The 25,470-nt window shown below is 38.8% G+C and overlaps 1 protein-coding gene across 5 annotated transcripts in view; it reads left to right on the top strand.

Moving 5' to 3' along the window:
• Positions 1–4,278: 4,278 nt before the first annotated feature.
• BAZ2B (bromodomain adjacent to zinc finger domain 2B) overlaps positions 4,279–25,470 on the top strand; it is a 165,513-nt gene continuing 144,321 nt past the window's right edge. For 3 of the 5 annotated variants that reach the window (XM_052791123.1, XM_052791117.1, XM_052791121.1), the window contains exon 1: positions 4,279–4,413. The gene's annotated coding sequence lies outside the window, so the exon portion shown is untranslated. Of the gene's footprint in view, positions 4,605–25,470 lie in introns of all 5 variants that reach the window. The other 2 variants (XM_052791118.1, XM_052791120.1) reach the window with 1 other exon arrangement.

Below are 25,470 nucleotides of genomic sequence, written 5' to 3'. Positions count from 1 at the left end.
TGATTTTCAGCAGTTAAACAGTATTTCTTAATGGAAGCAACTTAGTGGTGAACACATCAATCCAGTTGCAAAGCTATTACATTTGTTTTATATTGTATATAAACATGTTTGTGCTTTTAAAGATTCCTTGGCCCTTTGTACCTCTAACCTCTTTCATTATAGTGAGGAGAAGTAGATCCTCATTTGACCACTCTAGGATGACATAGTAAACCCAGGAGTGTAAGAGCATAAAACCAGGAGTACTTAGACATGTTAACTTGTATAAATAGCCGTCAGAGAGTGGTAACATAACCTCTGCATTGACGACAAGTATCTGTGACGAGAATTAACCTCCCGAACATAGAGTAAATTCAGGAAGAAGGCTATGGCTTTAACTGGTTTATACTGTTATACTTTTGAATGTAATGTTTTAAAATATAGATTGCACATCAGAATTGAATGATCTATTCATTTTTTTTAATGAAAACCAACCTTTATGGTTTTTTATTACTAGCATGCATTAAATGCTAACTGTGTCTACCTTTCATCAGAGGAATGACTAGTCCTACTAAACTTGCAAAAACTTTGTTATTTTTGCTTTGATGGTAACTTTCTGCTGGTACTTACTGTGTGTCAAATCTGTCTTAATAGATTTTATAATAATAAAATACATGCTTTGCAAGCACTACTCCAGGACATCTGTTAACGGAAGTATATAGTATGGTTTCTAGCCTCTAGTGAATACTGCATAGTCTTTAAAAACACTTTCAAAGACTTTTTGTTTGTTTAGGTGGATAAGAAGGTCTGCCTAGAATAGACCATATTACAAGATCAGAGTCTGGAAATGTTTGTGTGAGTTTTAACTTTACTCACTGACCCTAGAGTGTAGCCCCACAAACAGCTGAATTGCTACAAATGAAGGGTTGTAAACCTGTGAACAGGGGCGGAGAAGAGAGGAACCTCTTAAACTGGCTTTGCCTCTGGCGAGATCATTACAGTGAACTCCACCTACATAGTCCCATAGGAATTTTGGGCTTGACCTTCCAGACATTTATGTATGGTACGTAAATGGTCCTAGTGACATCAGTATAATTATTCAAATGTGTAAGGTTACATGTGCGGAAATATGGAGCTTACCTGATTTTATTTCTGTTTTCTCCCAATTCAGCAATTAAGTTTATGAGTGCATTGGTGCGTGCAACTAGTTAGAGAAATATTGATAGGGTCAATAAGCATAGGAGAAAAGACAAAAGGAACTACAAAACAATACTCTGACATGGTATAGTGGGGTTTTTTTTATGGCACTTACACTGCAAGCCTGAAAAGAATGCAAAGGCCAACTATATTTGTAATTAATTCATCATACAAAGAAAGCAAAAGAAACAAGAATCCTGTTTTTGTAGTATACATGCTGCAGTTTGAATTCACATTTTTTAAAATTGAGAATTACAGCTTTAATAATGCCTGGGGGAGAACAGCCAAATTTGAAAGCTAGGAACCCTTCTGATGTAATAGTTAATCACTTTAAATGCATCGGTAGCATCCACTAACAACAGCTTCTGTTGAATAAGCATATTAAAACAAAGGAATTGTTAATACATTTTTAAAACCTTAGTAAGTTTTGCGGTAGTAAAGCTGATTTGCTTGTGACCAATGGAAAAACAATAACTTTTTAAACATATTTTGGTGTAGACTATAAAATACTCTGTAGTTACCTAAAACTATTTTAAATTGTTGACTGAAGGCCAAATTAATATTCAGTGCAATGAGAACGATATTGTTCATATTTTGATGTCAGATATATCCCAGCGGTTTAAATTTGGACAGTTGACTGAACTTTGTGAAGAGAAGTAGTATGTGTTGGGGCCTGTGGTTCTGTATTCAAGTTGATTAAATTCTGTCCTGCTGAGCATTACAGGAAACAAAGATTACATAACATTGTCCAAACATACACACGTCTTTATTTTTCACAAGATACTATGGTTTGGCTTATTAACAGCAGAAAATATATTTAGAATGGTTATTTAGAGTAGTCGTAATAATAATAGATACTAGAATTTATTTTAAATGTTACAAGCAGAGATATTAAATATGTACATAACAGGCAGTAAATTTGATAGTGAATTATCTAAATGCATTGTTTGTTTCCCCTTATAAAATCCTGTTATCTCCTGAGTGACAATATTGTTGTCTTGGAAAATGCATGAGTTTTTGATGCATAACATTTTGAGCAAAACAGCTATTTATTGTACCCATACTCATTCTTATCCCACACTCTTTTTTCAAGACCATTATTAGTAAATTTTGAGGTTAGAGAGGTACTGACCCAATCAAACATGTACAGAGCTTGGCCTCCGAGTTAATTAAATACGGGTTAATAACATATTATAAGGAAATCATTGTCCTTATTACAGTTATTAGGTAGTTAGTCAAATTATAGCTTCAAAGGAATGCAGAGCATGGAGAACTCAGGACTAAATTATGCATTTGAACCTTAGGCCAGCTTTTACTGTTGAGACAGTTTGCTGCTAAAAGAAATTGTGTGTCATTGAAATTAAATGCCTTTCTGGGGATGGAAGGTTCCAGTTTTTAATGAAATTACTGAGTGTGGTGTAGTGAAATGATTAAAATCTGTATTCCGGGAATGTGGTGGACAAAAAAAATCAATAAATGCTAGCAAACCTTTGCTGCTGGATGTGAATCCTGGGAATGAAATAAACTAGTACAAAAAAAATAATTAAAAACATATCAGCACATTAATGTATTTAGCATGAGTCTCGTGAGACATGGTCTTCACTAATTTTTAGCATACATTTTACTGTGTAATGAGAAGCTTTCTTTTCTCATATCCGTATTAGGCAGCATTTTTGCCCTTCCCCCAATGTTCCTGCATTGCAATCATTGTGCTTGCACTTATTATGTTACAAATGACCGAGGTAAGGCTGACATTCTCATTGCATGCAAAAAGAGCTAGTCTGCCAAGCTTTTTTTTTTTTTTCCTAATGAAGCAGCTTTGTGAAATCTCCCCATGTGTTAATACTAATGAAGATCCTCCAGCACAATTAAAATCACAGCCAGTGGCTGAAGAGGAAGCAGAAAACAATGGCATCTTTCTACATATGCATATTTCTTTATGCTGAGATCAGCTTTATTTAGAAATAATGTTGATTTTTAAAATACTTGTATGTAGCATTTAACAAGGTTGACAAGCTCTATGTGTTCTTGAATTCTGCAAGTATGATTTTTACTAGCTCATACTGAAATCACTTAGATTTTCTTCATTGCGCTGTGGTATAACTTTAAATCTATAGTGTTACGGTTTGTAGGGAGCAGTCCTTTGGCTCTTGAAGTGTACTTTAACCCTGCCTGAGTTTGAGACTATGCCAAAGAAAGAAAAAAAGAGGAGGATACCATGTGTGTAGTTTGAAGGGTTGGCGTAGGGAAGCCCAGCTTTTACTTTTTGTGCAAATAACCTGTATAGGTTGTTTCAGGCAAGGCGAGAAGATTGGTATTTAAAAGATGTACTGTTTTTTTTTTTTTTTTAATTCTTGTGTCAATAGCTGGTGAATTTTAATACTTCCCCATAACTTTAACTTAATTCCCCCACCCTTGTTACCTGTTTTACTTGAATTTAATTCGTCTAGTTCTTCTAGAGCCTAAAAGTTGAACGTTGCTTCCACTGTGAATTTCTGATTTGCTAGGCTTCTTTAAAATGTCTCCTCTGTCGGAAATGGGTCGCCTTTTTTTTTTTTTTTCCTTTTCAGCGGATGGCTATTGTTTGTATGACAGATTCTTTGTTGCTGTATTAATTTTTTTTTTTACCTGAACTTAGTCTGCAGTGTAAGAATTAATGTAGGTACTTAAGGTGAGCAACCGTGTTTCTCCCCCGATCGATAAAGTCTTCGTTAAAAAAATGACCACACGCAGACTTGCATCCTTTTGTCGCTGGTTGAAAAACACGAAGAACCGTTCATAACTTTTTTTTCTGAGCGCAAAACGACTGTACAGCGTGAGTGCGAAGGCTGCGCTTGGGAAGGCGGAGTGCAGCTCGCTCCCCTGCTCCTTTCAGGAGCTGATAGGTCATTTATTACCGGGGCTGGGGCGAGATAAACAATTCGCTCTTTTTCCCGTCGTGTTAACAGCAACTTGCATTGTTGGAGAGAGGAGAGCTGGGCTGGCTGACGTCACTTTTGGTTGCTGAAGCTGAATAAACCTTGAGGAGGGATCGGCTCAGTCTGGCGCGGCGGCGAGGGGCACGGAGCGGCCGGCACTGCGCCCGCCGCGCGCGCGCGCCCCCGCCCCGCGTGCGCGCCCCCGCCCCCTCCCCCAGCTGTGTTAGCCTCCGGAGAGCGCCGGGAAGGGACGCCTTCCCGGCACGCGCACCCCAGCCCTCAGCCACCTGAGAGGCAGGCAGCGCTCTCCCCAACGGCGGAGGTGAGTGAGCGAGTGCCGCTCCGCGCCCGGCGCCGGGAGAGTTTTGGGTTTGTTTTTTTTTTTTCCCCCTCCCTTTTTTTCCTCTTCTTCGGGCCGAACACCTGAAGCGTTACGGCGCTTTGCCGCGCTCAGCTCGCGCTGGCATTCCCTGGTTGAGGCTGGCGCCCGCCTCGCGGACCGTTCCCCTGCCGGTGCGTATCGCCTCTTTGTTGTGGTGGGCCGGCCGCGTCTCCGTGCGGGTCCCGCCGTGGGGCCCTGCCCGGGCAAGGGCTGCGGTCGGGAGGCGGAGGGGCCGCGGGGAGGCGAGTCCTGGGGAGGCGGCCGGGGCCGGGGCGTCTCGCGACGGGACGGCCCGGGTCCCGAGCGATTTTAAACTTTACTGGCGGTCGCGAGGCCGGCCCCGGGCCGGGCGGCGCACGGTCACGTCCCTGCTGGCGGTCGCCCGCAGCCTCTCAGGCGGCGCAGCGGCTGGCGGCGGCCGCCGGGGCGGCTCTTTTGTGTGGGGCGGCGCGGCGCGCTGCGCTCCGCGGCGGCCCTCCCGCCCCTCCGGTCCCCTGCCGGCGCTCCCGCTCGCCTCTCGCCGCCGCCGAGCCGCCCCGCGCGCTCCTCGTCCGGCGCCGGCCCGCCGGCTGGGGCTGTCAGGCCGGCCCAGGCGTGCCGGTCGGCAGCGCGCGGGCGCGGAGCCGGCGTGAGGCGTTCGGCGGCGCCGGGCGGAGCGGCCGTTGGGGCCGCGGGGAGGCGGCGGCGGCGGCGGGAGCGCGCTCGGCCTCTTCACGGGCGTCCCCCGGCCTCCGCCTACCTTTGCGCGGGTGCGTAGGTGTTCCCTCACTCCGCGGTGTAGCGCTAGCAGGGCGGCGGGGCGTGGGGCAGGCCGGGCCGGGAGCGGGCGCCGTTCCGCGCACCCGGCTCGCTGCGGGCCCCTCTGCCTTTATCTTTTGTGCGCGTTGCTTCCTTATAAAGAGAAACAAGCAGCTGCAGCCCCGGGCCGAGTTGTTGAAATTTATCCCTTTGTGTATATTACAATATCCTCCATTTTTCTGCCCTCTAAACAACGAGCCTTTCGCCATCTTGGGCAAATTTTTATTCCCAAGTCTGTCCGTCGCTTTTAGGAGGGAGCGAGTGGAAATCGTGAAAGTCCTTTTGGATTAGACTCAAAGTTTAGGAAATGTTACAGGGACAGACAGTGACGTCATGTAAAGTTTAAGGGGAATTTTTCCAAGAGTGTGTGCTTTCCCCTGGAATTCCTGATCTAGCGTGTTGTAAACCGCACTTTAAAGAGAAAGGTTCCTAGTTGAGGCCGCACGTTCAGGGAACATTAAGAATATGCTTCTTCATCTGGTGTCTGGTTTTGTAACAGGTAGAGAAATAATTGTGCTTTTGGGTTATTCTCCCCCCCGTCCCCCCTCCTTTTTTTTTTTTTTTTTTTTTTTTTTTTTTAATGTCCTGGCCTTTAGTATGTAATGTGCAGTGCTAGCTTAAGCGTTTGGTTGTTTAAAAAAACATTCCAAAGTTCTTATGTTAAATAACGAATCATCTGGAGATTTGCATTATTTTTGTTTACAGAAAGTAGTAATCTGATGTGAAGTTTACATGAAACAGTTGGTACAGAATCTTCCCTGAGGAATAAACAGTTTCTACTTGGGATGAAGAACATGGAAATACGCAGTTGTTCCATTTTTAAATGACAGATTTGGGGGGCATATTTGGAAGCAACAGACTTGTTAAGCTATATTGTTAAAAGGTTCCGCTTGGAGAGTACCTGTATATATGTTACGTGTAGTTTGGGTTATGTTCCAGATACTATATAATGTGGGTGGCAAAACATAGTTACTATGCTAAACTCATTTAAAAAAAAAAAAAAAAATCTCTTCTGGCTATAAGCTCTATGTCAGCTTTTGTGAAAAGGGAAACAATAAACGGTACCGTTCTGTTAATTTACTTCTCAATTGCACCTTTTTTTTAAATATCATAAAAGTTTTTCTGGTCACATGATATGACTTAGTGAAGCACACGGTACTTGATAAGAAATAACTGTTGTAAGTAAAGTTCTTTTTTTCCATTCTTTTTCCTATACTCGTCTTACTTGCTGCATATTTACACTCACACTAACGAGAACATGAAACTGCCTGTATTTAATTTGCATTTTCTTTGTCTTCAGGGTTGGGAAAACATTGACAACAGTTAACATATAAAGTAATAGGAATAGCTCTTAGTACATCAAGACTTTTTTTCTATCCAAGTCAGTATTGAATGATGTACCTAAAGTGTCCTTAAGGTTATGTTGGACAAACGTCAGATACTTACGTCGATGGGGGGGGGTGTGGGTTTGTGTGTGTTTTTTTTTTTTTTTTAAATGCATCAGAAAGTGTGGTTGAATTGAGTATTTGCAAGCTACGTGAATACTAGGTAGATGAAAATGTTTAAATACTTGAAAGCATGTACAACAGATGGTTCTAAATTATACATGCCACAAAGGTCTAGAAGATTTGACAGATTATAAATGGTGAGCAAGAGAGGATAAGTAGTTTCAGAAAATGATAGTATACTTCATGTCTCATACCTGTAATAAACTACGTACACATTTTGTCACAATGCTGCAAAATCAATAAACTACATAATACTAAGAAAATGGTAGCCAAGGTAATTTTTGTTAAGTGTGTATAGAGGAAGCATTAGGAGTTGTTAAGGGATCTCTTTGATGTTCAAGAAATCTTATGTTCACTTCAAGCAGGGGATATTTGTTTAATCATAGATGGTACCAATGCCTTGCAAGCAATGGAGTATTAATATCAGGTTATGATGAAGTTTTTCATGAATAGAACTCTCTGGAGAGTAAAAAAAATGTTTCTTCAGAGGATCAGGCAATGTTCCTTTTTCATTACTGACCCAAAGTCTGTTCTGAATGGCACAAAATAAGGTTTTGTGACTAATGTATATTATTATAATGAATTATTATAATGAAAATAAACTAGAATTGTGGTACTGGTATTTCTCATCCTAAATTTTTTTTAACTAAATACCACTGTGCTGGGTTCCTTACAAGTCAGTGTTCCCACAAAAAGTAATTGTTTTTAAGATTCATTCTTGCAGATTATTACAAGTTGTCAATAACATTGTAAAATTATTTGAATAGTGTTACGGGGAAGATAACTAAATACATGCTTTGTACCTTTTGGTGAATAGTTGATTTTCATGAACATGTAATAAGATGCTTTTCATTTTCAAAAGACAAATTAGCAATATTTTTATATTATGGAGGGAATAAGCACTGGTTGACCACTGCAGCAGATTTGTTTAATCTTTATACTGACCTTACGATAGGAAGAAAGTGCTACAAGACTGAATTTTTTGTCTCTTTGGGAGACACTGAGAATGCAAATAAGAAAGTAATGGAAGTCTTTCTTTTTAGGTCCTGCTGCCCTTTTTCTCGTTTTCTTTGTTTGCATGTCTATTATAGAACTGCAGTGTAAAGGAGCAGATGTTTTGCAAAACATCCTGATGTGTTGCTTTTTCTTATGGGAGTGCATAACTGTTCCTTCTGATGCATCGACTTGACAGCTGGTTGATTTCATGGAACTGCTAAGAAGCCATTAGTGGTGTCATTGAATTGAAACAGAACAGTCACTCCCAGCTTGAACTGCAATTGTTAATGTCTTTGTTGCTACTTTTCTGTTCTTACACAAGATGTGGAATATCACAGTTGCAAAGACAAGGAAGTTTGTGCTCTGTCTCATCTTGAATTAGGGAAAGGAGGCATTAGTACTTGACCACTTTTAGTTTTACAATATTCTTATAATGGCATATTTGGGATTAAGAGATTTTAGCTGTTGGGAGGTAGACTTAGCACAACTAAAAATGCCATTTGCTACACACACCCCCTCTGACACAGGAAGGGCATCCCACAGTTCAAATCGCTTTACTGTGATTCCCCCCGCCCCCCCCCCCCCCCCCCCCGCTGAAATAAAACCAAATAGGTGTTCTTTTTTTTTTTTTAAATCAGCAAACTTTATTCTAATAGAAGATTACAGAAGATTAGAAGTTTACAGGTACTTTGTGTTTTCATCACTTAGATAATTTGGCCCAATGAAGATTCCCATATCTACATATCAGTTTTCTCCCAAATGTGGTTTTACTTTTAATTTTGTTTTACTGCAGTACATTCAGTAAATTATGTCATACCACATTATAAACTAGTTTGTGATCGTAAATGGTCATCAGAAGAAACACTGACATCGGTGTCTAAGGACAGCAGTGGTTTTTGTGGTTGTCGGATAGTTTGCAATGTCCTGAACATTAACAAAATGTAGTAAGTATGTGTTGGTCAACATATTTTAAAGAAGTTGGAAGTTTGTGGTGAAGATAACATTATGCAGAATTCAAAATTTAAGTACAGGTGATCTTCCCCACTGCATCAAAGAAGGAAATGAAACGTCCTCTTTGTGACTGACATTTATGCTTTTTAAAAATTTTTGGTTATACTGCTACATTTTTTCTTTGAAACTATTTTTATTGTATTCTTTATGTGTAATGGTAGAATGAAAGTGCATCTTTGTTTTAAGTGAGTGGTAGGGGTTTGGAGTTCTTCCCTGCTTACTCTTTACTGATGAAGAACAGAAACAAGGATACTGTATTAGTAAGATTAGAGAAAATAGATCCTCCCCCACCCCACTCCCCCAATTTTTGCCTGTTTATTTAAAAAAAGGGGGAAGAAAAAAGCAACAAACAAATCAACAAGGAGTCACCAGAAGATTTGCATAAGGAAAATAGTAGGTTCACATTAATTTTTTAAATTTGTGTTTCTTAGTACTTTTATGAAGGTGAGAATGTATTAGTTTCACTGTTACAGAGATAAGGACTCTGATGCACAGAAGGATTTAGTCTTTTACAAACATCACAAGAAGCTTATGGTAGAGGTAGAAAGAAAAGCTGTCTTCACTGACTTTAATCTTAGTAGTGTGCTGGGTAGGTGTTTCCTTGAAAACTGAAATGTGTAGTTTGTTACTTTGCAGAGAGTAATGCTACTTGAGTAGGTCAGCTGAGTGCACATAGTCATTAAAAGAAATTGGGACCATGTTCTCATCCAGTCTCTGCAGAAGGGCCAAGCAAGATGCAGTATTTTTCTGTTACTTTGTTTCTTAATCATACAATTTTAAGTTTAAAAAAAATATATGCAGAACATTTAATCCAATTAGCACACAGTTTCACATATTAGCTGTGTTAAGTTCTTGCTTACTCTTTTATCTCTCTGTTGCCCTAAATTTACAGTTACATAATGCTATGGTCTCGAGCCATTCCTTAAAAAGAAAAAAATCAATATACTTTTGAAAGTCTGATGCAGAAGTTCCTTTGAGATTTAAGTGGAAATAAAACAAAAAACCCCCCTTACTAATTTTACAGTATCATTTCGATTTTTGTTTCTTTTTGGAGGGAGGGAGGAGAAATTGTGATTTATTTTATTGTGGTATTAGCACTTAACGAGACCACTAGGTGAAAGAAACACTTTCTGAGAGTGAGGAAGTCTTAGGCTTGTTTCAGTTTTTTAATGTAGCAACAAGGAAAGGAGGGTACAGGGTTTTTCCCTGCTTAGTTTAACAGAATTAATTTATGCATTTGACAAAATTCCTAATACCAGTTTCTTCTCACGTGAATGATTTTCAGGTAGGGGGGGAAAAGACAAATATCAAAGAAAGTGCATGTTTTTAAACCTTACCTACTGACAGATGATCTCTCAGCATAGTCTCTGAAAGTATGGACTTAAAAAAGATGTGCTGGGCTTGTCAGTGTCCGTTTCATTCTTTCAGAAGGATGATGCCTGTTGCCATTAACGTGAAATCTCTCCCATTGCCTTCCTACTCACACCCATCAGGGCCTCCCGAATGTCTTGTTTTCTGTGTGTAAAGAACGTTAAGACTCTCTTTTCACTTGATGTAGGTCAGGCATTGTAAAGAGCTGAATGGGTTAAGCCTTGGTAGTTGGCAAAAAGAGATTGCAGAGATTTTTCTAGCCCCTGAGGGAAGAATGACACAAAACCTTAAAATTCAAACTACTAAAAATGTAAAGGCACCATCTGAAAAATTGGTCTGCCCGATGGACTGTTTACATTAGTAATGGTCCCATTGAAATCAGTCGGACTGCTGAGAATAAATACTTGTCTCAGGTAATGTTTGCAGTATAAAACCTTGGAAAAGAAGGTAGGTTTAAAAATAATGCAGTGACTGTCAGATAATGTTGCCTTCTTTTTGGAGCCTCACACAGAACTCACTTCTGCTCTGGAATTGTTGGCAGGGATAATGAAGAATTTTAATTTTTGAATAATGGAGATCCCTACCAGTGTTTTCTTGCAAATTACAGGAAGTGTAACCTTTTCTTTAAAATATTTTTAAAATATGGTGATTTAAAGGCACAAAGTACTCTGCCTAGCTGTTCTGGAGCTTGAATCTCAGGTGTGAGACTGTTGGACGAGAAGCTAATGCTTGAAATCTTCTAGGGAGTATTTTTTCCTTCACTTTGAATACATAGCTAACTTTTTTTGGATTGTGACCCAATTTATTAATCAATTTTTATTAATTCATATTTTTTGAATGCTGAAAGATTCTTTAATAAACAATGCATTGCATTTTGTCAGATACTTATTTTAGAAGAGTGATGTGTGGTATCCAAATATAATCAGCAAAATAACCCCACAACCCACTCCTCAGCCCTCAGTCTTTTCTTGTACAAAAGAAAACCAGTTTGACAAAAATTATTGCAGTGGTCCATCGGATGCGTAGGGACGTAATTGTGTGGATTTTGCCCCATTTTCTGTTCTTACACTTTTCCACAAGCATGCACTCATTAATCAAAGACACCGTACTCCTGCTGAGGGCAGAGAGGTTCATCAAATTGGCAGCCGGTATGGTGTAAAGAACAGTGTACTGAAGCTCTTAACGTGCTAGGACATAAATAAATCTAAGGTCTTTGTATGCAAACCCTGGAGGTTAATACTGTATAATTCAGTGTCCTGTCTTTGTTTTTATGATTGATGTTTTTAAGTGTTTGAAGCTTGATGCAAGCCTTCAAGCAGGTCAGGGCTGGCCATCTGATTGGCTGAAGCAAAAAAGCATTAGCTTGGCAGAGGGGCTTTCGTGTATGCTGTGGAGATCTTATTTTTATTTTTTGGCTGGGAGATCATTGTTGTATTGCCTGAGCTGTTATAGGAAAGTTCTAGAGATTGACAAGCCCTGCTGTGATAATGGACTTAGTGCATGAAACGCCGATAGTTTGGTCCTATTTGTTCTGAAGCTTACTGCTATTTGTATCCTTAACAGAACTAACATGTAGAACAAGCAAAAACTACTGGGATTTCCCTATAGAAATAGTGCTGGGATTTGGCTTTAACATGAATTGGTTGCATATTCATAATTTAAGAACAGCTGGTTACAGCAAGCACATAGTCATTTGCAAGCTATTATAAACCATTCTACTCACACATGGAGGCTGTACTTGAGTGTGTTTTGTTTTTTTTTTTTTTTTTTTTTTATTGATCTACCTGCATTTGAAATCTGGTCACTGCAGCCACAGAGGCCTTTCATTTTAGCTGTGCTTGCATCATAGAACAGCCTCAGTATTAAATATTTAATTTTAACTAAATGCTGAATAAAATGATAAACTGAGCTTCAAAAAAACCATGTGTAAGGGTGAGCAGTGACATACATCTTAAATGCAATATGTTGTTATGTAAGGCAGCCTAAAAAAGTAACATCAGCCAACCTTTGTATCCTTTGGTAGCTTTTGTTTTTCTGAATAAGAAATCTTTGTTAAATTTACCCAAGGTTACCTTGCTGAAACTGTAGTTGCTGAAATTTGTAGTTTTCACGCATTGTATGCCCAGTGCTTTTGGAGGAAGACCCAGAAGAATAAAATATGATTATATTAGACAAAATGGTGGTGTAGTAAAATAGTAGGAAGCACAATCTTGCCGAGTATCACATGGAAAAAATAATGGATGTATTAGAAATGACTGTACTCTTACATGGGTAAGCTTATCTGTTGCTTTAATGTGAAAAATAGATACTTAAAAATATTGGTTAGTAATATGTATAAGCTGTGTTAGTAAAGTTGATTTCCCCCCCCCCCCCCCCCCCCCTTCAGTTTTGGCATTGTGAGGCATTTCCACTATACATTTAGTTTGATAACTTTTCTGTATCTTTGCTTGCCATAGTGACTGGAACTTCTAAAAGGAGAGCTATATTTCTGACTATAAAAATCAGTTTTCTGAACTTGGTTCCTGGGGGAATAAAAGGGAGCCTAAAATGCCCACTGTCATGCATCTTTTGATCCAGTATGTTGTAAGTTACTACCTCGTAACCTGGCATATAGATAGAAGGTATTGCTGAGGAAAGTTGTAAATAAATTCTTACTTAATATGGATGTGTCCAGGAAGATGGGGAGCCATTAAGGAAGGTTCCTCACTGGGTTAGTCAGCGAATTAAAAGTACCAGGCATATATGCCTGAAAGGTAGTCTAGTTTTTCAAGCTGTATCAGTTGATTTAATAAAAGATATTATCACTCCCTCAGCTGTGGTCTTTTCTAAGTAGTTACAGCAATTTTAAAAACGCTAAACCGTAAGAAATGCAAACCAGTATTTTTCCATTGCAACTCTGATCATTTTTCATCCTTGGAGTTACCCTTAAGCACCTCGCTGCTTCTTTTCAATGTTGTTGAAAGAACTAGATCAGAGATAATAGTTGAGACTACAACTGTGTGGTTTAGGAGAAAAGTGAGGCAGAAGAGTGCTCAATAGTTAGATCATTCGGGGACCCAACCTCTACGACAGCTGTAATGCCAGAAAGAAATTCTTTATAACACAGTTGTAAGAGCTTTCAAAGCAAGGAGAATTCCTCTGGTTTTTTTTTTTACTTACCAACTGTAATATTAGAAACAATAGAGAGTCCCATTTTGGCTCTTTCAGGAAAATTGCCTTAAGTGGGACTCTAAAGAAGTAAATGGATGCCCGCCCCCCCCCCCCCCCTTGAAACACTGAATGGGAATAGTCTACTTATAATCATTGACAGTCGGACAACAGCAGTCAGTGATTGTTTTTTTTTTTTTCTTTCCCCGTATTGTCAATACAGACCATGTTAAAAAGCTACTGTCCCAAAGAAAGTCTGAGAAATGGGAAGAAAGTTGATATCCAAAGTCTTGATGAAAGACAATGAAAGGGTGTAGATTATTGAAAAAATCACAGTAATACATTCCAGCAATTCTTTGTCTTTCTGGCAACTTAGTAGAGAAAGCACTCAGATTTAGTCATACCTTGAAGGTATCAGTGAAAGATTTGGAGGCTAGGGTTTAAGCAAAGTGGGTGGATGTTTAAAAACAAAATAGGGATGTCCCAAACTCCTGTCTTTGGATGGCATACTAGAGGCCTTCCATTTGGCAAGTTTGTTTTTCGGTTTGTTTGGGTTTTTTTGTCTTCTTTTAACATGCCAACAGCTACCAAGTAAAAATAATACTTAAGGGTTTGTATGGTTTACTTGCTACTTAATGCATGTAAGAGTGTTTGGAGAAGTAAATTTTAGAAAAGAAAAAAAAAAGGCTTAAGGAAAGAATGTATTCCTAAAATGACAACAAACTGTTACTGCAGGTCCTTTGTTGTTTGGCATTTAGCTGTGATATTAGCACTACATTTTTCTGCAGTTGTCATTTTTTTTTTTTTTTTCCCCCTTTTCTAGAAGTGCTTTTCCAGCCTTATTCCCCCCCCCCCCCCCCCAGCTTAAATGTGTAGCAAGTTGTCTTCACTGAACCAAACATATTTTTGAACAAGAGTGGGAAGTATTGATTCTATAGTTGAGCCTTGTCTAGAGGGTTAGTTTTGAAGTAGTTTTTTACGACTCCGTGAAGAAGTGTGTTCATCATGCAAAGGAATAGTCAAAGGGCATGCTGGGAAGGAAGGAATTCACTCTTGCTTATTTTAGGGTAAAAGTAATGTTAAGTGCACTAGTAAGTGCGATCAGTTATAAAATGCCCTTTTTCTCCTGGCATTAGGAACTAAAAGGAACAGATCATGCTAGATAATTTCCCTTTTACTTGTATGTGATAAAGAGACAGAGCAGCTTGGAATACTGTTTTTTTTGAGAGATGTTTTCTATGTATCAAGCTGTTTCTGATTATCATTGAGGCAAATTTATAATCTTTTGACTCTTGCAGATGCCAGTAAATTTTCAGTGTTAACAATTATGGTGTTATGGATATACAGCATATTGCAAAGCTCATTGTATTTATATAAGTGGTTTATATAGAGTAGTGTTCAAATGTAGCCTACAGTCTTTTTGCAGTCATGGAAATGAATTATGTGTTTTGAGAGACCCATTAATAGTGTAAAGACTTGATAATAAGACAGGCATGTAGGGAGGACAGTCACTTTTTAAAATTTCTTTGCCTCTAAATGCTCAATTTATGTAGTTGTAGTTTTGGTATTTTGCAAAGTGCTTAAAATGAATACACAAGCAATCATCTTATGGAATGATCTGTGTTACATGTTGTAGGAGACTTTTGAAATGCACATAAGTGGGATCTCTAACACTTGGTAAAGCTGAGTTATTTTTTTTTGCTTCGTATATTGACCTCAACAGAACTGGCCTGCATTCTATTAATTTTGGAAAACTCGGACTGAGGGAAGGGTTCATTTTTCAGTGTTTGTTGTCCCTGTTGCTTCCAGCAGCATAGGCAGTAATATAGCTAGTTTGCAGCTTTAGTTTAGCAGCCCCTTACAATTATCTGTTTCCATATATAATTTGGGTGATTCATAACTCAATAAATAATTCGTAGTTTTCTGCAAAAGTTTGCTTAAATTTTAAAGAGCTATTTGAGTGCCAAATTTCAAGTCTGATTCTTTATAATAGTCACTTCAGGTTTTTTAGAAAAAAATCATATGCTAACTTCTGGGGGAGACCCATGACAGAGAAGGTGATCCAGAAATAGTAAACCAGTATTCTTGGCCAAAAATAGCACTGCAAGTTGTAATGAGTTGTTTAGTGAGACTGCTGATTGTGGAAAGCAGTGACAAACACCTAAACACAGTTTTTTCAGAGATGTTTCAGAAGAATGTTTGAGGCATACAGTATTTGATGTTTAGAAGCAAAAGTTGTATTTTTTGTATATTAAGATTTAGTCAGCCTGGAGATGCACAGTGACCCCTGTTTACATATAGCATTAGACAGATTGATAGGTAATTCTTAGCAGCCTAACAGAAATAAGGCAACAGTTTAGATACGTTACCTGTGTTATTTAGTTATGTTACTTACGATCTCGGAATGTCAAGGGTAGAAATGAAGATTAATGTATCGTTTTGGATGTACAGTGATCTAGTACTATGCTGAAAGGTTTCTCTGGCTTGGTAAGAAGGGATAGTTGCTGGTATGACTAATTGTCACTTTTTTTTCGTTCATATTATTTAATTCTAAAGTTTGCAATGGTTTACTTGGCGAAAAAAGTAGGATAACAAGTAAATGACTGGTAGTTGCGAGTTGTTTGCCTGTTTTACTAGCCATGGAAAGACATTCACAGAATCAGTTAATGCCCATTTTTTAGGTCAAAACTATTCAAACCTAAACTGTTCCCCTGAAAAAAGGGTATAATGGGCCTTTCATTTTGTGTCTCTTCAATGTCTTTAAAAGACAGTTATTTCTTTTGCAGTTAGTGTGGTGACTGGTTCTGTCTAGCCCTGAGCCCATTGGCTGTATCCTATGCCATTGCAGTATCATAATAAAAGTTAAGATATTACTTGTTTATTGAACATCCATGTTAGTGTTTATGGACAGAAAAATGCATGACTGACTCTAAAATGTTGCATTATGTAGGCAAAGGGGCATCAAATTACTTCATGTATATACCTAGTTTTGTAAGAAAATTACACTTCCAGCATGAATTCACCAGATGCTTTATAGGTACTGGTTTCCTGAAGTTCTGACTTATTTTTTACGTTTTGTTCTGAAAAAGCAGCAGCCACATGCAGATTAAAAGTAAGTTTAAGCCCTTTTGAACAGTGTTTACAAACAACGTACTACAAAGTCATGAGACCCATATTGATTTCTGCTACTTGGTGGCTTGTGTTTACAATGAGTGATGTCAGATTTTTTGATGGCTCGGCTACAATGCAGTATATATTTTTTTTAATAGGATGTGATTTGAAAGGACCTTAGAAGGGTACAGGCTGAGTTTATCTGTTAATGAAAAAGAAGTTTTACCATGGTGGAAAAAAACACCATGCTTATGAAAAGATCAAACTGAACTGGAAGAGTTTCAGGAAACTAAGTGGCTGCATGAAATTAATCACTGATGAGCTTGAAGTAATGCACATAGATCAGAGGGAAGCAGCGAGAGTAATGTGAACTAAACATACACAGTGATGGGTTCTAAATTAATTACCTGCTGTCAGGTAGAGGTATTGGAGTCATAATGCGTAGTTCTGTTAAAAACATCAGTTCAGCAAGAGTCACAGTGCAAGTTTGACACATCACTGGGAGAGAAAAAAGAAAAGGACAAACCAGAAAACATCTAGGACACTATTAATTCAGGTCACCCTGTCAAGTAGAATAAAAAGCAAATAAAACTGAAAGGAATCATCAGTTTTGGAAGACTTTCCATATGAGGTGAGATTATATAGAAGTCTTCAGCTTGGGCTATGACCAAGTGCTAGAAAGTCATGCTTGGAATAGTAAAGTAAATAGGAAACAATTTTTTTGGCATTTGAGATACGACTGAAATATGATATTGGAACTAAAATAACCCAGTGAAATAAAACCCAGTAGTTTGTTAATATAAACCAAGAAATAGTGCTTTTCACTTGATGCTGGGTTAAATTGTGGAATCATCCTTGGATGCTGTGGAGAGCCAAATCACAATGCACTTAGATATATTAATGGAATATGTGTTTATCAGTGGCTGCTGAACATGGTGATTGAAATGCAGCCTTAGGGTTGTTAAATCTTCATACTTCTGATTTCTGAGAGAAGGATATATACCTTTATTCTTTCTTAAAATGTTTATTACTTGTGTAGATGGACCTTTATTCTGAATTAATTGCTGTTAATTTTGGTTTTGTTAATATTTAATGTTTTGCGTCTTTGATAATTTGCATAGATGGAATAATAAGGATGCTAAAAATACAAAAATTCTTCTAAGATTTAAATGAATATAGAAGTTTCTTCATGTTTTTATGTGAGGGATTGAAAAGTAATCATCTGTGGTTTGTGATTGCTCACCACAGTTTTTTCAGTCATCACTGATTATCCTGTCCTTCATTCTTGGTTCCTTACTGTGCTCTTTGTGCACTGAGTTTGTTAATGTGCATTCTTCCATTAAGATAATGTAATAGAGAATAATTTTATGTACTGTAACTTCAGCCTTACAGATTTTTACCTTATCTCTTTCCTTCCCTGTGTCTGTGTGTATATATTTAGTCTTCAGGTATATCACATGTGATATTTGTAAAGTCAGTCTTTACCCCAGTCCTACCATTTAAGTATTTCTTTACCTTCTCTCCAGCTCTAGGAAATTAATCTGGGGGAAGAGGGTATTTTTGTTTGCTTCTTGAATAAATTCTTCTAACACCATAGCTGATAAGATGAGCCTCATACATTTCTAAAATAGTCTGGATCTCAAATACTGTCAAAATTGGAAGGAGAGGGTTGAAGATAGTACATTAGTCCTAATGTATATATTTTCCATGTATAAGAAAGAGTCTTGAACTAACTGCATGTTGCAGTGTTGCTTACATTAAGTATATATTGGTGTATGCAATCGTCTCTCAAGCTAGCTGGAAACATGGGGGGAAAAATAAGACCCTCATAGGTTGTAGGCCATAACCTATTGTTAGTTTCAGCAAAGTGAAAAACAAACCAGAAGTTCCAGGATCAAAAGAGAAAAGCATTCGGAAGGAAAAACCGCCCAGGAAGTGGCAGAGTTAAAGAACAATGCATAGACCAAAGGAATCCCTTATATTTTGTCATATGGCAGAGACATGATTAAAGTTTTGTCCAATCAGCAGCCTCATTCTGTTTTCTCCTGAGACAGTGGCCAAGTATAACTATGGTAGTTATACTACCCAGTTATACTGGGTAGTACTTACTGAGAATACTTTGTATTTAATCTCTGCTGCTTGTGACAGTTCAGGGCTGAGCTGCTCAGAAAGAGAAAAAAAAAAAAAACCCCGAGAAAAAACAGAAGCTATTTATGTTCTAAAATAAGCCTGGGACAAGCTCATTTATTATGGTGCCAGATATGCATGAGCAAATAAATGACAACTATGTGTATGGCAGTATATATGTGTGTTCTTATATAGGAAGGGGGAAGAAGGATTTTGCTGGATGATGAAGAGTTGTTGTGTTGTGCAGATTCTCTTATAAATGAAGAGTTTGATGCTTCACATCATAGTTCTGTGGTTATTTTTGCAGACTGGTTTTTGACTTCTAGCACAGGGCCTCTAATGTTGTAATTTATGTTTATTAGCATTTTGGAGTAGAGAGGTCTTTTTCTTTTTTTTTTTTTTTTTTGTGAAATAGCACTTCTACCCTCAGCTGTTGTTTATCCTTTTTATTTTATTTGTTTTTCCTGATGCCACATCAGTTGCCATGGGAACAAAAGCAGAACTGGAGAACCAGCAACCAGCAACTGAACTGTCTGACTTAGTTTCTCTTTCTCTTTCCGTGGGAACAGACAGATGTTTTAGAGGGGAGGATAAAGTAAATACTTAAATTAATCTGGCAATTTTTGCTTTACCTTTTTGTGACTCATCTGACTTGGAAAAAAAGCACTTGAGAATGGGATTTTTGTATGGACTTGAGGAACAGGTAATGAGTAGTCAGATTAATGTGTCAGTAGAAGATAGAGTTGAAGAGCTGCTTCTTTTTTGGATTTGACAAGTGATTGCAGGATTTGATACATAAATATGTTGTGTCTTAAATTGTGTATGTTTCCATTAAATCCTAAAAATGAACAATTTGGACTATAGTGCTTGTGTCCATAAATGCCTTTCAGGCACTGATTTAGTAAATGTTTTGTACATACAAATAAAATTCCATTCAGACCAAACTGCACAGGTGTCTTACAAACAAAATAATATGTATTTTAGCCAAATAAAGCATTTTAAAATCAGTGACAAGCCATTACAACAATTCCTTTGTTTTTGAAACTTTGTGTGAACAAACATTTGGGCCGTGGACTGGATTTTTACAGGCCTCAATTGTTAATCCTAGACTAATTTTACTAATTTCTAGAGCACGGACTATGTTGTTCTATTGTAAATTAAAAAAAAAAAAATTATTTATTTTAGTTTAAGAACTTTTGAAACTATAGACTGTTTGCTTTGATGCATTTGAATAGTTGATGTTATACTTGAATATTTGTCTTTGACTGGAACTGTTCCTTCATCAGTTTTAGAAAATTTATTTAAGCTTTGGATAATGTGTGTGTCTGTGTATTAGCATATATAAACATTTAAATATTTGGACCACAGAAATACAAAATGCAATATTTTCAGTGTGCATAACGTATATTATAGCTAAGATGCAAAAATTTACATACTAGAGGTAGAAATTAAAGCACATACTAGAAAAATAACAAGAAAATCCAGTTCCTCTGTAAATTTGGAATTCTGAATTTGCTTTACAAGCGTTAAAGTCCCAAGCCATCTGAAACAATCTCAGAGGTGCTGGCATGAAATTTTTACAAGGAAGAGAATTTTCAGCAAGACTTTGCAGCACGTTGTTAAAATTTTATTTTAAAAAGTTTTTATTTTTTTATGTACAATAAGCCTTTTTAAATAAAGCTTTATGTCTTGGATGTATTTTAAATATGTTTTTATGAACTTTCTGAAAAGGTCTTCAATGTTGAACAGAATTTCAGGAATGGGAATAATGTGAAACTACTAGTAAAAACATGTAAGGTGCATAAATATAAGTTAGCTACTTGACCAATAGAAGTTCTTTCTTTTCATTGGGAAAACTTGTGATAACAGTGTAGTAAACAATAAAACTGTTACATGAAAAGTATCAGTTTCTTGTGAATTATGATCTAAAAAAACCCAAAACATAAACCGCAGTAGGTGTCAAATCCAAGAGTATGTTTTTGGGATTGTATTAAAGGAAATGAAAAATGTTCTATCCTAAAGACTTCATACATTGCAAGTAAGTTGCACTTAAATTTGAGCTAGTGTGTTTGGCTGGAGTAATAAAAAAACAATGTTGAAAGTACTCGTGTCCTGTGGGGCTTACAGTAGCTGAGGCATAGAGCTTGCATCTGCCTTAGAGAAGACCTGTTGTAACTTGTACACAAAAAAAGGCTAAAAGAGGCCACCTGCTACATACAGTTCTCAGCCTGTTTTCCTTCTGGATCACCTGTGAAAGGAGAAGATTAAAAACAGATCAGAAACTAGTGTAAACATGTTACTCTGTTTGTTTTGTCTCTTTTTGAGTGCAGCAGGTATCCTATCAGTGCTGTCAATGTGAATGACATAGTACTAATAAGCAGAGTGTTTTTGGGGTAGTTGCTCTCTGAAATGCAGCTTTTAAAATAATATCTCAGAATTATACTTTCTATGAGATTGCTTCTAGTAGCAGACAACATTATTTTTGAGCACAGAAGCCTGAGTGTATTAATTGTCACAAACCACCTTAACTATTAGGTTGGCCGTTCTATACATGTATATACTGTGTTTAACTTTCATTACAAGAATAAGAGATAGCAGTACTAGGAATTTGAAAGATTGTGTGTGATAGATGGGTACTTAATTCTAAAGTGTTGAAATACATTTTGCTCTAGCACAACAAGTCTTTCTGGGTTTTTTTTTAATGCTTTCTTGAGAGGTTTGTAGCTTCAATAGCACAGTGATATTTTTAAAGGAACTTTTTGGACCTTAGTTACTTACAAAGTAAGTGTTTTATTTTGGTTAGGCTAAATTAAACAAGTTAAGTCTGCTCATGAGCTTAAGTTTGTCTCTAATTCAGATATATTGTAAAAATTAAGGCATCTGGTTTGTTGTATATGCTTATTTTCTGAATGGAATCTAGGCAATTGAAGCAAAACTCATCCAAGGCAGAGAACTGTTAAGTAAAAGTGACCTGATCCAGTGTGCTTACTAAGACGAATGTACTGGGTTAACATTGATTGTAAACCTTGATTCAGCAAGAAGGTATGCATTTATTCCCAAATTGTGTTTCAGTAAAGGAGATAAACTAGGCATGGCGCCCCGCTGGACCTTGTTTGCGAACAGAGAAGGACTTTTGGGTGATGTTATGGTTGGAGGCTGTCTTGGGCACAGCAATCATGAAATGCTAGAATTCTCAATTCTCAGAGGAGTAAGGAGGGGAGTTAGCAGAACTGCTGCCTTGGACTTCTGGAGGGCAGAGTTTGGCCTGTTGAGGGGCTTGGTTGGGAAGAGTCCATTGGGAGGCAGTCCTGAAAGGCAAAGGAGTCCAGGAAGGCTGGGCATTCTTCAAGAAGAAAATCTTAAAAAGCTCAGGAGCAGGCCGTCACTACGTGCCGAAAGACGAGCTGTTGGGGAAGAAGGCCGGCCTGGCTGAACAGAGAGCTTTGGCTGGAACTCAGGGAAAAAAGAGTTTATGACCTTTGGAAGAACGGGCAGGGAACTCGGGAGGACTACAAGGATGTCGTGAGGTTAAGCAGGGAGAAAATTAGAAGGGCCAAAGCCCCACTAGAACTTAATCTGGCTACTGCTGTAAAAGACGATTAAAAATGTTTCTATAAATTGGTAACAAAAGGAGGGCTGAGGAGAATCTCCATCCTTCATTGGATGCAGGGGGAAACATAGTGACAAAGACTGAGGAAAAGGCCCATGTACGTAGTGCCTTCTTTGCCTTAGTCTTTAATAGTAAGACCAATTGTTCTCTGGGTACTTGGCCCCCTGAGCTGGAAGACAGGGATGGGAAGCAGAATGAAGACCCCGTAATCCAAGGGGGCTGCTTAATGCCACTTAAACACACCCAAGACTATGGGGCCGGATGGGATCCACCCAAGGGTACTGAGGGAGCCGGTGGAAGTGCTCGCCAAGCCACTTTCAATCATTTATCAGCAGTCCTGGCTAACTGGGGTGGTCCCAGTTGACTGGAGGTTAGCAGTTGTGATGCCTGTCTACAAGAAGGGCTGGAAGGAGGAACTAAAGGCCTGTCAGTCTGACGTTGGTGTCATGGAAGGTTACGGAGCAGATTATCTTGAGTGCCATCACACAGCACGTACAGGACAAGCAGGTGATCAGGCCCAGCCAGCATGGGTTTATGAAAGGCAGGTCCTGCTTGACTAACCTGATTTCCTTCTATGACAAGGTGACCTGCTTAGTGGATGAAGGAAAGGCTGTGGATGTTGTCTGCCTGGACTTCAGCAAGGCCTTTGACACTGTTTCTCACAGCATTCTCCTGGAGAAACTTGGCTGCTCGTGGCTTAGATGGGCATACCCTTTGCTGGGCCCAAAGAGTGGTGGTGAATGGAACCAAATCCAGTTGGCAGCTGGTCACAAGTGGTGTTCCCCAGGGCTCAGTGTTGGGGCCAGTTCTGTTTAGTATGTTTATCAATGGTCCGGATGAGGGGGTCGAGTACACTCTCACTAAGTTTGCAGATGACACCAAGTTGGGCAGGAGAGTTTATCTGCTCAGGGGTAGGAAGGCTCTACAGAGGGATCTGGACAGGCTGGATCGATGGGCCCAGGCCAGTTATATGCAATTCAACAAGGTTAAGTGCTGAGTCCTGCACTTGGGTCATGACAACCCATGCAATGCTCTAGACTTGGGGAAGAGTGGCTGGAAAACTGCCTGTTGGAAAAGGACCTGGGGGTGTTGGTTGACAGCTGACTGAGTATGAGTCAGCAGTGTGCCCAGGTGGCCAAGAAGGCCAACAACATCCTGGCTTGTATCAGAAACAGCGTGGCCAGCAGGACTAGGGAAGGGATTGTTCCCTGGTACTCGGCACTGCTGAGGCCACACATCGAATACTGTGTTCAGTTTTGGGCCCCTTGCTACAAGAAAGACATTGAGGTGCTGGAGCGTGTCCAGAGAAGAGCAACAAAGCTGGTGAAGGGTCTAAAGCACAAGTCTTACAAGGAGCAGCTGAGGGAGCTGGGGTTGTTCAGCCTGGAGAAAAGGAGGCTGAGGGGAGACCTTATTGCCCTCTACAACTGCCTGAAAGGAGGTTGCAGCCAGGTGGGGGTCCGTCTCTTTTCCCAAGTAACAAGTGATAGGATGAGAGGAGACGGCCTCAAGTTGTGCCAGGGGAGGTTTAGATTGGATATTAGGAAAAATTTCTTCAGTGAAAGGGTTGTCAATCATTGGAACAGGCTGCGCAGGGATGTGGTTGAGTCACTGTGCCTGGAGGTATTTAAAGGTCGCGTAGATGTGGTGCTTAGGGACGTGGTTTAGTGGTGGACTTGGCAGTGTTAGGTTTATGGTTGGACACTATGATCTTAAGGGTCTTTTCCAAGCTAAATGATTCTATGATTCTATAAAGGTGCTTGTTTACTTGTCACTTGTATTCCTTGAATTGACGCCTGCATCTGCTAGAAGAAAACTGAAGCAGTATATAGATCTCGGGTGACCCCACTACACAAGTTTACCATGAGATGTAGGGCACATATCATAACTCAGATGCAGTTAGATTAAGTCAATACATCTTAATCCTGAATAGATGTAAGTGTGTGCCTGCGTTCTTAAACAGGCATTGACCCACTGACACTTAAAGGAGCTAAGCATGTAAAATTGTTTTGCAGGATCTCAGCCTTAAATTAATCAGTGACTAGGCTTTTTTCATGATTTCAGTAGTAACGTTAATGCTATTTTAATACCTTTAGTAGTGTGGGGTTTTTTGTCTTCAAAATGTAATAATGTACACTTTTTCTCATCAAAAATTACTTCCAGATTTCAACAGTTTTCTCATTTCATTAACTGATGTTTTCTTTACTATGGAAAATGTTTTACCCCACTTAACACTGAATCACAGTAGTCAGAAGAAGAATGTAGGCTGTAAAAAATTCAGGCCTTTTTATCTGGGCAGATTCTAAGTTTGAGCATTTTTAGTTTTGCTTTTTAAACATAACTACCTTTTCTGGACAGAATCACCACAGAAAGCAGGAAAGTATTCTATGCGGCTGCTGATGCAGTGAATATGATACTGTTTTGAACATGGTTGTGTTTTGTACTTAAAAGTTTGGCTGTGATGCATGTACAGTATTCACATTGTGGTTCTTAGTGATGCGAGGGACCATCCCAATTAAAAAGCTGTCTGTGATGCATAGAATGGCATTAATTAAAAAATGACACACTTTTGAATACTGATTCTACATAATGTAGATTTTTGAGAATCCTTAAATATTTATTGTCATGGATCCACAGCCTTGTTAGCCTTGGAGCTGCAGATTAACCTGTATTTACACACTTTATTATAAACAGATTGAACTCAAATGCTGTTAATGAAATGGAACAAGTAAGTTTTGATAAAACTAAACTGCTTCTATAATGCTTCTGGTCACTCCTAATTATGCAGGAGGTTCCTTTGTGGCTTTTTCCCTTTTAAGTACCTGTTGTCAACTCGTAAAATTTTATGACAACACTGTGTCCATTCACCTGTTTGTCCATGTGCCTATCCATTCCATGCAGTAAACTTTTGTTTGCTGTTCATTTTCAGCCATAAGTGAAGGTAGGTTAGATATTCAAAGGTAAAGTTCTACAGTTTTGTGAAAATCAATCGCTGTATTGAGGAAGATGCACAGATTAGACCCACCAGCTGAGGAAATGGTAGGCAGTATTAGTGTTACTTCACTCTTGCCCGTAACAGTTCTCCGATTCCTCAGTGTGTATATTCCTCAGCAAGTATATCTCCACTGTCATCACTGTCCTTGCCGAGTGGGTTGTTGCAGTGGGCTTGTATTTCCTGGAGAGGGCCTGGTTTATGGCAGTACGAAAATGCAAAGGACCATCATAGGAACACTGCTCACAGGAGATTTTTTTTCTGCCACCTCAAAAGTAGCATGCGCATGAGGAAACGTGAAGTAAAATGCTTTTGCACGGTACCTT

This window comes from Harpia harpyja, chromosome 7 (genome assembly GCF_026419915.1).
Source record: "Harpia harpyja isolate bHarHar1 chromosome 7, bHarHar1 primary haplotype, whole genome shotgun sequence".
NCBI lineage: Eukaryota > Metazoa > Chordata > Aves > Accipitriformes > Accipitridae > Harpia > Harpia harpyja.
Note: the sequence above shows the minus strand (reverse complement) of the source record. Positions and strands in the feature narration are given on the sequence as shown.